This window comes from Phyllostomus hastatus, unplaced genomic scaffold (genome assembly GCF_019186645.2).
Source record: "Phyllostomus hastatus isolate PE091 unplaced genomic scaffold, TTU_PhHast_1.1 phas_scaffold_200, whole genome shotgun sequence".
NCBI classification, from domain to species: Eukaryota; Metazoa; Chordata; class Mammalia; order Chiroptera; family Phyllostomidae; genus Phyllostomus; species Phyllostomus hastatus.
Window position 1 is genome coordinate 1,936,649 of NW_025334016.1, and position 5,243 is coordinate 1,941,891.

The following is a 5,243-nucleotide window of genomic DNA, read 5'->3' on the forward strand; positions in this document are numbered from 1 at the left end:
CTCCAGGTTTTCTGGTCGCCATCATGGGTCTGGGCAGGTGTCACCCCATGTCATGGAGCCAATCTTCTCCCAGCTCCCACACAGGCACTGTAACTCAGGGGACCTGCCCCCTAGTCACATCTTGGCGGGGAGATCCCTTTCCATCCCCCTGGCCTTGAGCATGGCCATAGCTATTTAGCATATCCAAGTGACCAGCCAAAGGCTATAGGTATGCTAAATGACCATGCCATGGATTAGCTGCAAAGCTGCCCTGCATGTTCTTGCTCCGTGTGCCCCTTCCCCCAACTCACACCTGTGGGGGAAGGGGTGAAGACACCTTAAAATCTCCTGGACACCTTGAGTTCTGGACCCCATTTCAAATGCCTATTTGGGGTCCCCCCTCTTGGCTGCACCCTGTAACAGGACCAATGTCAAGTCAAGATGTCTGCAGGGCTGGTTCCTTCTGGAAGTCTTTAGAGTATAATTTATTTCCCTGCCCTTTTCAGCTTTTAGCAGCCATCTGTACTTCTTGACTTGTGGCCCCTGCTCCCATCTTCAATGTGCATCAGTCCAATCTCTGTTTCCATCATCACAACCTCTTCTCTTCTATAGTCCAATTTCCCACTGGCTCCCTTTTATATAACACTTGTAATTATATTTAGGACCCAGAATAAACTAACCATGTCAAGATCCTTAACTTAATAACATCTGCAAAGTTCTTTTTGCCATATAAGTTACTATTCAAAGTTTCCAGGGATTAAGACCAGGGTACCTTTGGGGGCCATTACTCAACTCAATATACAAGATCTGCCCCCGGAAAATGTGCAGTCATTGTTAATATAACAAGAACAGTTTGTGCAACATCAATGTAACCTGGCAGCCAAGGGGAGTGGACTGGAAGGTACATGCATGAACAAAGATGACTTCACTGTACTAGTCAGTGGGGACAGTAGATACCTTTGTGTGAGCACGTGTACTGTGTGGCTGTCTCACTCAAACTGACTGAGTGAGTAGAGCAATGGATCTGCATGAAATTTTGCGTGAAGCTTGAACATTCCTCCGTGGGAACTATTGGGATGATGCAGAAGGCTGCAGCTATGGACAACTGGTGATTGGCAGCTTCATCACAACAGTCCACCCACTCATGCATTACTTCTTATGAAGAGTTTTTTTGTGAAACATCAAGTTACCCAGGTGATTCAGCCCCCTATAGCCCAGATTTGGTGCCGTGCAATTTATGGCTTTTCCCCAAATGAAAATCACCTTTGAAAGGGAAGAGATTTCAGACTGTCCATGAAATTCAGTGAAATACAGCAAGGCAGCTGATAGTGATTGGAAAAACTATGTGAGGTCCCAAGGTGCCTACTTTGAAGGGGACTGAGGCTTCATTGTCCTATGTACAATGTTTCTTGTATCTTATATCTTCTTCAGTAAATGTTTCTATTTTTCATATGACATGTCTGGATACCTTCTGGACAGACCATATATGTATGTGTGTATATATATATACACACACACACTATATATATAAACCACTATTCAGTCGTGTGTGTGTGTGTGTGTATATATATATATATATATATATATATCCTATGTTACGTAATGAATAGTATATGACATGAATGTAAATATATATATTTTGTGTGTATATATATATTTTATAATTTAAACAAATTACATACAATTATATTATTCTATGTATGTGATAACTTGCCTTTAGTCTTCATCTTAAACCAATCTGAGGCTCAGAGTGTTAGAACAATGTTCCAGAAGTACTTTAGCCCCTTAATGTCAGGGTTGGAGATAGAATGCAGTATTCCATGATTTCCAAAGTATTTCCCAATTTTCTCGAATGTCTATTGTTCATAATAAATAGAAATTCTATCTTGCAAAGATACAAACTGGAATGACAGAAGGGAACATGAATTTGAAGCTAATTTATATTGAGAAGTTTCTTTTTTCAGTGAATTATGATTTTGTGGACACTAGATTGTCATTTCTGGACCAAAATCATTTGGACATATTCAGGAAGTATTCACATGTTCAAATGACCTGGATAACATCTGGTCTTTCTCATCATGGTGTCTGTCACATGAGACCAAAGCCTGAGGCAGAGCTAGAATTGCACAGGGTTTCAAAGTCATATACACTTGTGTCTGTCACCTCAGGCTGCCATAACAAAATACCATAGACTGGTTGCTTAACCAATAGGAATTTATTTTTCACAGATCTCAATACTGAAAATCCAAGGTCACAGTGCCACAAAGCTGTTTTCTGGTGAGTGTTGTCTCCTTGGGTTACAGGTGACCACCTTTTCTCTGTGTCCCCCCCTGACATTTCCTTAGTGTGTGCATGTAGACAGAGATAGAGATTTCTTTTCTCTTTCTTTTTCTTTCTTTCTTTCTTTCTTTCTTTCTTTCTTTCTTTCTTTCTTTCTTTCTTCTTTCTTTCCTTTTCTTTCTTTCTTTCTTTCTCCTCTGGAGAGGGGCACTTGAGAACCAGGTTTCTTTCTGTTCTTTTTTTTATCAAAATGTAAAAAAAGTGAATGCAAAACAAGGAAGACAAGACAGGAGCTTGGGTGGGGGTAGAGGGGCATGAGAAAAGAGAGAGAAGGGGGCAGAGATGGGAAGGGCCCCCTGGAAAGGACAACACAATGGCACAAGATGGGCAGGGACACTCAGGGCAGCCAGACAGGACAAGTGGCCTTCCCATGAGGAGGCATATGGGTTGGGGTGGGGCACCAGGCTAGTTGTCCACATTCCACTCAGGATCCATTACAACCAACTGCCTGTCCCAAAGCCAGCTCTGGGCACAGCTGAGCCCTCTTCTGGATGCTGGGAGTGGGTCCTTATTGTTCCACATTGGTTAGATGCCCTCAAATGTGCCTCTCTTCAGTTCCATGAATAGGTTCAGGTGTGGTGAGGGTCTCACAAAGTATGAGTGAAGGTACTGAAATGGCAGATGTTGATGGCCAACACCTGTGTGGGGATTGGGCCTGGGCAGGGGCACGGGACTTGTACATGGCAAAGGGAGCCTCAGCAGTTTATCCCACCTCTGTCTATGTGCTGGGTGAGGGTGTGGAACTGGACTAGTGGGTGGACAGACAGGCCTCTTAGAGTGGGAAAGGACGGGATGCTCAGAGGACATATGACTCAGCCAGCAATGGGGACTTGTTGGGAACTGCCCTGCCTGGTATCAGAAGCTGTAACCCCCACCAAGGCTAAGGCTGAGGGAGTGGCCTTGGACCGTAAACCAGCAAGGAGACAAAAGCTTATCTTCCTGGTAGGAGCGCTGCTTCTGCTGCTTCATTCATAACTGAACCCCAAAGCTTGGTCCGTTAGCCAATGATGGGGAAGATTCCCTGAGAAGGGAACGACCTAAGACAGGCACGATCACGTGGGAGGCCCCCAAAAGAAGGACTTTGGGGGCTACAGCCAAAGGGGGTGAGGGACCCTCGCTCCTCGGCTTTGACATAGCCTGAGTCCTCAACGTCTGGGAGAAAATCTCCTTATCCCTTGGCTGCCTTACTTCCCTTGCTCCACCTAAGCCTGAAACAATGACAGGGTGGTGCTGCCCTGTGCTGGAAAGGGCGGATTCCCTGGGTGATCAGGCCTAAGAAAGAATATGAAAAATCCTCTGAAACCTGCTTTGTTTAGAATGCTCTCAGTTGAATGATAAGGGTCCAAGGAAGAAGTGAGTTTGTTCCTCAAAGTCTTACAGCTCTTTGACCCTGACTCAAAATAGGCCCTCAGACTTCCTTGTTATCTATTGTTTGATCCTTACTTCCTGGCAATGAGTAATGAGCTTTTACCTGAATTCTTATTCAAATGAAACCAATAAAAAGCCTCTCTGGAGGGGGAACAGCATGCTCTCCCCACCAGAGAGGGTGGCCAAGCTTTGCACTCCCCACGTGAGGAGTGGCCATGGCGCCCTCCAGGAGAGAGGGTGGCCAAGGCACTCCCCACGTGAGGAGTGGCCCTGCTGTTCCTATTCCCCCAAAGGACCTGGTTGTCTCTGTGTATGTTTTTCTCGCGTGTTGAAGAACATCCGCAGCTGAGATGGATACTGCTGGCCGGCATCCTCCACAGGGGCTGAATGTCAATATGGGTTAAAGGAATATAAATATATACTCCCTGGGAGTCTGGAGGAACATCCAAACCCTACTCTGACTCCAAGTGGCTGCCCCTAATACTGCCAGCAGCACCAGGGGCTGGGCTTGGGCTCCGGTCCTGGGAGGAGGGGCCACATTCAAACAGCCCCCAACCATCTAGTTCTAAGCATGGTCCAGAGTGCACAACCAGAGGTGGCTGGAGGTGGCAATCCTGGTCCCAGGGTCTGAGAGGGGCTATGTGGCCTGTTCTACCTTGTCTTTGCTGCAGACTTCCATCATGGTGCTGGGGTCTGGGGTTCAAGCCTCAGGCAGCAAGTAGGACACATTTCCAAAGGAAGCTTGGCTGAGCAGCTGCAGGCTGCACCTGCAAGTGCAGCACATGCCTCATCCCCTCCTGCTGCTGGGCCTCCTGTACCAGCCCTATCCATTTCAGCTTCTCTGCATTCATCTGCAACAATGCCCAGCAAGTGATGGTGTGCTGGGAGGGAGCCTCCAGATAGATGAGGAAGATGTGGGGACAGTGCTTCTTGCGCACATCCTGGTGACTCCACAGGACCACAAGGCTCATCCTTGTCAGGCCACCCAGTGAGGCATTCTTGTGGTATAGCCACAGTGGTCAGAGTACAGCTGGCCCTGGGGGAACCTCTGTGCCAGGCAGCTGAAGGAGCTTGACCAGCCAGCTGCCCTCTGGCTGAGTGAGTTATGCCACGTGAGGCTAGCGCTTGGTGTCCTAATCAGGTGGCAGGAGATATACTCAGCTGACACTGTGTGCTCCAGAAGAATCCGGCGGAAGCTGAAGTGGGCAGTGGTGTCCACATCCTGGCACTCATGGAAGCCAGCCTGCACAACCCCAGCAGGGCCTCATGGGAGGCTCAGCTTGGTCCTCAGCTCTGTGGACATGGGGCCCATGGTCTCAGGCCCTTACGCACACCCCTTACCTGGTGCAGGGTGGCTCATGTGGCTGTTGGGAAACATGTGCCACTGCACTGCTCTAGTCGTCCCAGCAAGGCACCTGCTGCTGAGCCCCGAGTGCTGGGCAAGCACTCCCTCTTCCTCTTCTTATCAGACCACCAATCATGTCAGATTAGGACCTTACCTTTATGATCTCATTTAACTTTACTTACAAAAGCCTTATCTTCAAATGCAGTCACAG

General features: G+C 47.6%; 1 pseudogene; it reads right to left on the bottom strand.

Annotated features, from left to right (window-relative positions):
• Positions 1–4,387: 4,387 nt before the first annotated feature.
• On the bottom strand, positions 4,388–4,990 carry LOC123832680 (annotated as a pseudogene).
• Between the last annotated feature and the right edge of the window lie 253 nt (positions 4,991–5,243).